Raw genomic sequence first — 10,713 nt, 5'->3', positions numbered from 1 at the left:
TGACTCGTTCAAAAAATTCCATGCCTCGATGCTTTTCTCGTGTCAAGCCAGTTCAAAGCTCAGTATCACTGCAGCATAAGAGTCATGATGTCACCACTCGCCACATAAGAAGAGACCGAAACGTTACTAATAAAAGGATGAAGCGTTTGATCAAAGATGTATGTTAGGACTATAGGAGGATAGCATCTTATTATTCTAATCATGGGTTATTATTAGATAGAACACGGCATGACACAGACTGTAGACAATTAACAAAACAGGGTTGATTAACTGAAAGGCAACATGCATGGAAGTTAGAAAGCAACATGCATGGAAGATAGAAGGGACCTGCCCTGGAGCACGTCTTGCAGCTTCGTAGTTCGTACGTTCCTGGTAGGCAACATCATTTTCGTAGCGGCAGCTTCTACTCTCCAGGCCAGAGGCAACTATCGCAAGCAGCAGCAAGGCGACAAACAAAGTAGCATCGGACTTCCCACAGGGCGGTGCATGCACTTGGCATGGAAGGCTGGCATGACGGACGGATGAGCAGAAAACGAACATGAGGCGCGAGTGTCAGAGAGACAAAGGGAAGATGCAGGGAGGCTCACCGACGACCGGACAATTGAGGTCAGTTGGGTCTTCACGTGCGATGGCGCTCTCTGGCTATGGCAGACCGCAGACGCGATCTCGCCGGGACCGTAAGGTTGTCACGGCTTGATCATCTCGGACGGTGGACCGCAAAGCAAAGGAGTGGTGGCCTAGCCGGTCTCGTAGAAGATGCCGGCTCGGCCTCGTCATGGGGGCACGAAAAAAAAAAAGCGGCGGCGGCAAGGGCCGGCTCGCCCTCCGCTAGGGAGACAGAAGGATGGAGGAGGCGCTGATTGAGAACCGATAGGTGCCGGCGGTTCCATAGATTGGATAGGATACTAAGTTTTTTCTCCCTAGTATGTGGGTGTAACATCCCGCCTAAATGAGCCGAATTCTGATTGGGCCAAGGCACCGTAACTGCATGCGTGGGCTGTGGTCCGAGACGGTAGCGCCGGGCACTGTAGCACCGGGGGAGGCCAAAATCGGATTACTGCCGCGGCGCAGCACTGCTCAGTCACTGTTCATGCGAGTTAATGTAGCGTCACAAAACACTGTGCAACTAGACTTTGGTTCCAAACTGTGAATCCTAGGATGGTCAGATCGGCTTAAATAATCAGGCCAAGGACGCGTAGTAACCTTTGGTTAACCGTTTTGCGCGAAGCGAGGATGAAAACACAAATGGGTTGCTACGTAGGTGGGGCCCACCCTTCGGTAGAGTGGGCCTGGGGTGTTACGCGTTAGTTGTCATTCATGAGGTTAAGAGTGAAGATTGTGATTTCACGAAAGCAACAGTACTATCGATAATCTATATGTTTCTTGATTTTATGCAAGACACGACAGCTATTCCAAGCATGATAATTTGGACTGCATTGAACATGCAAGACTATGTAGAAGAGAAATATACTCTATGTTGTGTTGTATCAATAGTTTGCATTATATTAATAAAGAAAAAATGTTCATAATTATAAGTAATGCATCTTGAAATTTTATGTGAAATTGACCATTCGTCTTAGCATGATTTGATATATATTAGACGGATAACTTTTATTAGTCTATAGGGGCTCTTGCGTTTGTACCCTTGTTTTGTATCGAAATTGTGATTTTGCCCCTATTTTTTTGACTTTGTGAATTTACCCCTACTGTGCCGTTCACGAAGCACCAGTTTGCCCCTGCTCCGTCATCCACCCCTAACGGTGTTAAACTTTGTACAAAAGGACATGAATGCCCATGCGATTTTGCCCCTGTTTGTTATGCCTAATTGTGATTTTACCCTGATTTGGAATTACAGGACTATTCTCTAAGTAGATACCATTGAAGGGTCAGACAGATGAAAAACTTACAGGACTATTCTCTAAGTAGATACAGAACAGAAACTCAGATATGATGAAATCAAAGGATATTTAGAAATTTGAATAGCTACAGTTCCTGTCCTTCCACATTGATAGATTTATTCACAAAAAAAAACTTGTCTATTAGATGGAATGGAACCCAGAATCATTCTAAATATTATTAAGTAATGAACACTCCATTCCAAGTTAAAGAAATTTGACTTAGGACAAAGCCAAAATGAACTACGATGTCAAACGGAGGGAGTACAAGACAGGCCATTGTAGTTCTGAATCTGAAGTTCCTATACTGTCAGATTCTTTATTAATGCATATCAAGACCCAGATTTCTGAAAAGCTTTGAGTTGAAACGTTAAAGATTAACAGAAATCACACATAAGTTGTATGGTGTTTATTTTGTAAAACCATGAAGGAAAAGATGCCATTGTATGGAAGACAGAAGCCATAGCATCTGGATGCCTAGATGCTCTTTCAGACACACCAGCAACCAGGGCCTTTGTGTTCCTACCAACTCTTGTGTCAGTAATAAGCATTTTGACTGGGTTCCTGGACTCAAGGTTTGTCAGTTCCCCCTTCTTGAATTTGATCATTTTCCCTAGTTTCAAACATAAGATTTAGTGAACCAAAACAAACTTAGGAGAAATGATAAGAAGGCAATTAACATTCATATGATCTTATGATTATTAATAAATTACTTAAGTTCACCCATTTGCAAAGGTTTCCATGCCTTAGACCTAAAACTAACAAGAGTACAAGACTTCTTTGGTTAAATTACTCATTTCAATACATAGATACATCATCTATAAGTAGGTGCAAGTCAAGAACATATATAACTATCATACCATAAGTAAACTAGGGGAGTTGTTTGAAAAAATAAATAAGTGAACTAGAAGCAATCCTGACTGCGACAAGAGTGGCGGTGCCATTAAGCAATCAACCATTAAGTTATTGCGAACAACCTCAATACGAATTCCACTAGAGGTCAACCCTGAATGCAAAGGCATTTCAATACTACCAGTTTTAAATAAAGGTTTCAGAACTCATCAATTTCATAGCATACCGAAAGTGCTGACGGAATTGTCGATGCCAGAAGGCTTGCCATGAATGATCTTTTCCCCTTGGAACGCCCATTGGTTGACCAGCTCAAGATCACCCTTCTCCAACACCTCCCACCCCTCAGCACCCCTGTGTGCTCCAACACTGACTGCGCCAGCAGCCGTCAATAGAGCCCCTGACATGGACACACAGAATGCCGACGACGAGCCGAGCCCTGCACCCATGGGCAGGTCCGAGGTCACCACTGCCTTGCCAGGCCTGCATCTGCACAAGAACACAGCGAACAACCACATGTGTGAAAAAACGTGATGTGAGCACAGACTGCAAACGGGAAGGGAGAAGCAACCAACCCCAAATGGAGGTGTAGAGGAAAAGGAAAGCGGACAGACCGGCAGAGAGCCAGATCTTGGCCTCAGGGATCTCCTGGTCCTCCAAGAGCCTGGCAATGGTGGCCAGTTGGTCAGGGGAGCACGGCGCCGGAACCTCGGGGTTGGCGCTGATCTCCTCGCCTAGCGCCCCGCGGAGGCGTGAGCACGGCCACGAGAAGGTGAGGCCCGAGTCCCTGAGGTACAGCTCCACCGCGCCGGAGTCAGCGCCACCACCCTCTCCTGCGTGGCACCGGGAGAGAGGAGCTGTGAGAAGGGTACCAGCGGCGGCGACGCGACAAAACGAAGAACCGAAGAAGCCAGGGTGGGCGGGAGCACCTGTGGGGCGGAGGAGGAGGGAGGACCTGGTGTAGAGATCGATGGCGGCGGCGACGGCGGCGGAGCCGTGGACGACGGCGTGCTCGCCTGCGAGGATGATCTTGCCGGGCGCGCGGGCGCACACTAGCGCTGGTCCCCGATACCCCGCCGTGCCGGCGACTGCATCCATGGCACCGAAGGCGACGAGATCCGCGGCCAAAGAAAACGGAACTGGAGGACGGACTGGGAGGGTGTGTGAGCCGCGCGATCCCTGTCCTCGCGGCGTCCTTGGCTCTGGAGCTCGAGGTGGCCGGTACCGTCAGTAGTGCATCTACTGGCGTCGTCGCTGTCGGTCCTCCGAAGGTCAAACGGGCGGAGCTGCCAAGAAATAGGAACAGCGAACAACCACTTGTCGTCGGAACGGGTCGAGCGAAGGGGTGAGAAAGGAGAAAGGGACGGAGGGTATCGTTGTCTTTTGATATAGGTGTCTTTTCTTTTTTCTTTTTTTTTTACCATTTAATCCAAGCATTTTAGACGGTGTTATAAAACAGGGGTAGACGGAAGCTTCGTTTGAAAAAAGCGAGGGTAAAATCACAAAGTTAAAAAAAGAGGGGCAAAATCACAATTGAAGTACTGGACAAGGGCAAGAACGCAATTCTCCCAATGTGTTTTTAGGACAAAAGGAGTAGGCTCTATAACTACAAGTATTTCACTGCCATGGGAATATTTCACACAGGTTGATCTAACCCCATGCGTGATATCCATCCGTCAAAAAATGGTCTGAATATTTGAATAATCCAAATATTAATATACATAATGTATCCGAATACTCAAAGTTGGATTTCTAATACATAGATATCAATATCTAACATATCCAACACTATCTATATTCGATCCAAATCCAAAAAACAGAAAAAGAAGAAACGACTACCCTTTTCGCTATCCTTAATATTCGTTTGTATCTTGTCCGATTTTATTCCTACTCTACGGACGACAAGCTGTTAAATGTTATTTTTTTTGTTGATACATACATTTTTGCAACGAGGAAAAAACTTTATGATTTTGGACATTTAGCTCGCATGGCAAGCCAGCTCATCCATCCAGCATGGAAGTGGCCCTCGAAAGGGTCCTCCTGTCCCTGCTTTGTCCTTTACTCTGCTAGAGGTGGTGAGTATGTTCCCCTGACGGGCAGGCGTCGTAGGTGCCATATAGTGTTGTTACCTTTTTAAAGACATCGTCAGAATTCCAGCTCCGTGGTTAGGTGCCCTTGCTTCTTGTTATTGATTGTATGGTATAGAAGAGAATGCTATAATTTGACGAGGCTTTTTGGTGGAAAGAAGCAACGCAAATATTGTTAGGGTCTTGTTTGGATGCGTATGTATTCATCTTGATCGATATGCGTTGAAGTGGATTGGAGTGGAATTAAACAAAGTTCAATTATTTCAATTCACTCCAACACATGTGGATTGAAGTGGATACACATACATTCAAATAAGACCTAAAGGAATGTCAATCATCCTGTAATTGCATTGGTTATTGTTTGTGTTTGCCGGTCAGGTGCTATAGTTGTTTGGTTCACTGAGAATAGGTGGGCTTCAGAGATATGTGAGATGTTTTAGATGTACTATACATCATCCTCATTTTGTAGGACAATAGAGGTTTATGGACCTTGACCATTTATATCTTAGTAGTGCAAGATAGTATGAGCAACCACGTCAAAAATTTCTATGTAATTGTAACACAGGGTTGATATGTGTTTTTGAGTTGTACCTTAAGTATAATATTCTATGTTGTTTACTTATATATATATATATATATTGGACCTCATTTTTCTTCTTCTTCTTCTTCTTTCCATTTTGTTTGTAATGATTGTGTGTACCACCTCTTGTTAGAGAGACCGGAGCTTTATATCCACAAAAAAAAAACACCATCTCAATTATACAAGCAATCTCACTTATTCTTTTCTTTCGGGCGGCTCGCGCGATGTTCTCTCAAAAAGCATATATTCCAATTGGATGGCGGAGAGAAACTAATTAAAGATCGAGTCAGCACGATCCCATAGCACGATGTTCTGTGCAACGCATATATTCCAATTTTCCAAGGACGACTCGTACCACGATCATGGCTGAGCAGCCGAAACTTGTTTCAGTCCAACGTGAAGCACCATGCCATGGGATTAAAAGGCCAAGTCTTGTCACCCCGATTTCCTTAGCATGACAGCTGGATATAGACAAGAAAACGCGTGAGCAAAATCTAGCACTTGCTAGAGATCGAGTAGAGACAGGCCCTCGTTTAGTTTCTCCAAACTCTTGAAAAGTATATTATGTAAAAAAAAGATTCTCTGTCACATCAAACTTACGGTATATGCATGAAGTACTAAATGTAGACGGAATCAAAAACTAATTGCACAATTTGCTTTAACTTTACGAGACGAATCTTTTGAGCCTAATTAGTCAATGTTTGGACAATAATTCACAAATACAAACAAAATGCTATAGTAGGAAATCTTCACTATGCAAAGTTTGCCTGCGCAAACTTTGCACAACTAAACACCGCCTTCCTTCCCTGCCAACATCCAGAGTAGGGTAGAAATCTCTCTCTTTCTCCAATTAGCACCCTTAAAATTACTTACAATATATTAACGTAGTAGTCGTTGGTGTAGTATATATATGTTCACATCAGTCACGCGGAGTCAATCAAGTACCAAAAATCCAATACCAATCCACACATAAGCTTTCTCTATCTAAAAAAGATCATTCATCACTAACTACCGGTCCATTATACTGTCGCTAGCTGCTGGCGAGGTGATGAGCTGCTGATAATGCAATGCGATGCGATGCGAGGTGCCGACTGCAACAAGCAAGCTAAGGATCAGACACGTGGCAGGCCTGAAACAACGGTCACTTTCCTCGCAATTGCATGGCGCGCGCCGCGCACCAAGTCACAAACCGGAACCGGCCGTGTCTTTTGATGTCTGATTCCTTGGTTGGAGTCCTTGCTTTGCTCATTTGTCCGGCCTCCGCCCCCCTTTAGAATTTAGTCATGTACGAAGGTCTTGTCTGGTTTTTTCCCCTAAAGTTTACTTCCTATCTAATTGAATATTTGACTAATGCATATAATATTAAATATAGACTAAAAAATAACTAATTGTACAGTTTATGACTAATTTGCGAGACGAATCTTTTAAGTCTAATTAGTCAATGATTTGACAATGTGGTGCTACGGTACACACATTTGCTAATGACAAATTAATTAGGCTGAGTAAATTCGTCTCACGAATTACTGACTAATTATATAATTTATTTTTTTATTAATATCTAAACACCTCATACGACACCATCATATGACATCCGATTTAACACCCAGAACTTTTACGATCTGTATTTAAATAAAGCCTTAAAAAAAGGTACAGATGGAACAAGCCCCCGGCCCCACCGCGTACCTTTACCCCGCGGAAGTGACCACGGGCCACTGAAATTGAGAAGCTCGAGTACTGTACTACGTAGGAGTAGAAAGGTCGGCGGGCTGTCAAGAACTGTACTAAGTGTTCGCGGGTCACATTCCAGTTTGTTTTAGCTTGAGCTTATTCTTTTTCGTAAAACACTATTGAATGAATCAAAATCAGCAACAATTAGATCAGCCGAACAGACCCTGGGTCCAGGCCGGACTCAGGATAGAGAACTTGCCACTTGATTTGATGGGTGTATGCATGTGTATAGTACAGTACAAGATTTTTGGGCCGTAGTGTAGGTTAGGCAGTATCTCCGCGCGTCTTTTATATATATATATATATATATATATATATATATATATATATATATATATGGGAGAATTGCGTTCTTGCCCTTGTCCAGTACTTCAATTGTGATTTTGCCCCTCTTTTTTTAACTTTGTGATTTTACCCTCGCTTTTTTCAAACGAAGCTTCCGTCTACCCCTGTTTTATAACACCGTCTAAAATGCTTGGATTAAATGGTAAAAAAAAAAAGAAAAAAGAAAAGACACCTATATCAAAAGACAACGATACCCTCCGTCCCTTTCTCCTTTCTCACCCCTTCGCTCGACCCGTTCCGACGACAAGTGGTTGTTCGCTGTTCCTATTTCTTGGCAGCTCCGCCCGTTTGACCTTCGGAGGACCGACAGCGACGACCCCAGTAGATGCACTACTGACGGTACCGGCCACCTCGAGCTCCAGAGCCAAGGACGCCGCGAGGACAGGGATCGCGCGGCTCACACACCCTCCCAGTCCGTCCTCCAGTTCCGTTTTCTTTGGCCGCGGATCTCGTCGCCTTCGGTGCCATGGATGCAGTCGCCGGCACGGCGGGGTATCGGGGACCAGCGCTAGTGTGCGCCCGCGCGCCCGGCAAGATCATCCTCGCAGGCGAGCACGCCGTCGTCCACGGCTCCGCCGCCGTCGCCGCCGCCATCGATCTCTACACCAGGTCCTCCCTCCTCCTCCGCCCCACAGGTGCTCCCGCCCACCCTGGCTTCTTCGGTTCTTCGTTTTGTCGCGTCGCCGCCGCTGGTACCCTTCTCACAGCTCCTCTCTCCCGGTGCCACGCAGGAGAGGGTGGTGGCGCTGACTCCGGCGCGGTGGAGCTGTACCTCAGGGACTCGGGCCTCACCTTCTCGTGGCCGTGCTCACGCCTCCGCGGGGCGCTAGGCGAGGAGATCAGCGCCAACCCCGAGGTTCCGGCGCCGTGCTCCCCTGACCAACTGGCCACCATTGCCAGGCTCTTGGAGGACCAGGAGATCCCTGAGGCCAAGATCTGGCTCTCTGCCGGTCTGTCCGCTTTCCTTTTCCTCTACACCTCCATTTGGGGTTGGTTGCTTCTCCCTTCCCGTTTGCAGTCTGTGCTCACATCACGTTTTTTCACACATGTGGTTGTTCGCTGTGTTCTTGTGCAGATGCAGGCCTGGCAAGGCAGTGGTGACCTCGGACCTGCCCATGGGTGCAGGGCTCGGCTCGTCGTCGGCATTCTGTGTGTCCATGTCAGGGGCTCTATTGACGGCTGCTGGCGCAGTCAGTGTTGGAGCACACAGGGGTGCTGAGGGGTGGGAGGTGTTGGAGAAGGGTGATCTTGAGCTGGTCAACCAATGGGCGTTCCAAGGGGAAAAGATCATTCATGGCAAGCCTTCTGGCATCGACAATTCCGTCAGCACTTTCGGTATGCTATGAAATTGATGAGTTCTGAAACCTTTATTTAAAACTGGTAGTATTGAAATGCCTTTGCATTCAGGGTTGACCTCTAGTGGAATTCGTATTGAGGTTGTTCGCAATAACTTAATGGTTGATTGCTTAATGGCACCGCCACTCTTGTCGCAGTCAGGATTGCTTCTAGTTCACTTATTTATTTTTTCAAACAACTCCCCTAGTTTACTTATGGTATGATAGTTATATATGTTCTTGACTTGCACCTACTTATAGATGATGTATCTATGTATTGAAATGAGTAATTTAACCAAAGAAGTCTTGTACTCTTGTTAGTTTTAGGTCTAAGGCATGGAAACCTTTGCAAATGGGTGAACTTAAGTAATTTATTAATAATCATAAGATCATATGAATGTTAATTGCCTTCTTATCATTTCTCCTAAGTTTGTTTTGGTTCACTAAATCTTATGTTTGAAACTAGGGAAAATGATCAAATTCAAGAAGGGGGAACTGACAAACCTTGAGTCCAGGAACCCAGTCAAAATGCTTATTACTGACACAAGAGTTGGTAGGAACACAAAGGCCCTGGTTGCTGGTGTGTCTGAAAGAGCATCTAGGCATCCAGATGCTATGGCTTCTGTCTTCCATACAATGGCATCTTTTCCTTCATGGTTTTACAAAATAAACACCATACAACTTATGTGTGATTTCTGTTAATCTTTAACGTTTCAACTCAAAGCTTTTCAGAAATCTGGGTCTTGATATGCATTAATAAAGAATCTGACAGTATAGGAACTTCAGATTCAGAACTACAATGGCCTGTCTTGTACTCCCTCCGTTTGACATCGTAGTTCATTTTGGCTTTGTCCTAAGTCAAATTTCTTTAACTTGGAATGGAGTGTTCATTACTTAATAATATTTAGAATGATTCTGGGTTCCATTCCATCTAATAGACAAGTTTTTTTTTGTGAATAAATCTATCAATGTGGAAGGACAGGAACTGTAGCTATTCAAATTTCTAAATATCCTTTGATTTCATCATATCTGAGTTTCTGTTCTGTATCTACTTAGAGAATAGTCCTGTAAGTTTTTCATCTGTCTGACCCTTCAATGGTATCTACTTAGAGAATAGTCCTGTAATTCCAAATCAGGGTAAAATCACAATTAGGCATAACAAACAGGGGCAAAATCGCATGGGCATTCATGTCCTTTTGTACAAAGTTTAACACCGTTAGGGGTGGATGACGGAGCAGGGGCAAACTGGTGCTTCGTGAACGGCACAGTAGGGGTAAATTCACAAAGTCAAAAAAATAGGGGCAAAATCACAATTTCGATACAAAACAAGGGTACAAACGCAAGAGCCCCAAACACATTTTGGCCCTTATTGCTTTGCGGAAAAGCCATGGTTGAAAATACTGTTCGCTGATTTGTTGTGAGAGGAAAACACTGTTCCTTCGCTGAAACAGTACGATTCATAAGACAAGCGAACATGGCTTTTGTATTTCCAGGAGCCAACCAAACTTAAATTTAACCAAACATAAATAAAAATTACTAATGTTTATTATATAAAAAAGTATCATTAGATTAATCTCATCATATTTTTATAATAAACCTATTTAGAGATATAAATGCTAATGATATTTTTCATTAATCAACGGTGGGAGTACTTATTATTATTATTAGTAGATACAAGTGCTAATTCTATTTTCCAGTTATTATTAATTAATTAATAGGTACAACTCTAATATTATTATTTTCTATAAATTATATATGGACATGCAGCCTGCGGCCCATTGGCATGGCCTAAAGCCCGATGTTTCAGCCCGGCCCGACACTGTGACTAATGGGCCCAGCCCGATGTTTAGGGCCGTGCTTGGGCTGCCACCTAAGTATGCTGGGCGGCCCGGCTC

At 44.4% G+C, this 10,713-nt stretch overlaps 2 pseudogenes; one reads left to right on the top strand and one right to left on the bottom strand.

Annotated features, from left to right (window-relative positions):
* Nucleotides 1–2,052: 2,052 nt before the first annotated feature.
* LOC136451514 (mevalonate kinase-like) lies at nt 2,053–3,842 on the bottom strand (annotated as a pseudogene).
* A 4,108-nt stretch (nt 3,843–7,950) lies between these two features.
* On the top strand, nt 7,951–9,740 carry LOC136451513 (mevalonate kinase-like; annotated as a pseudogene).
* The last annotated feature ends 973 nt before the right edge of the window (nt 9,741–10,713 follow it).

This window comes from Miscanthus floridulus, chromosome 5 (genome assembly GCF_019320115.1).
Source record: "Miscanthus floridulus cultivar M001 chromosome 5, ASM1932011v1, whole genome shotgun sequence".
In the NCBI taxonomy this organism is placed as follows: domain Eukaryota; kingdom Viridiplantae; phylum Streptophyta; class Magnoliopsida; order Poales; family Poaceae; genus Miscanthus; species Miscanthus floridulus.
Note: the sequence above shows the minus strand (reverse complement) of the source record. Positions and strands in the feature narration are given on the sequence as shown.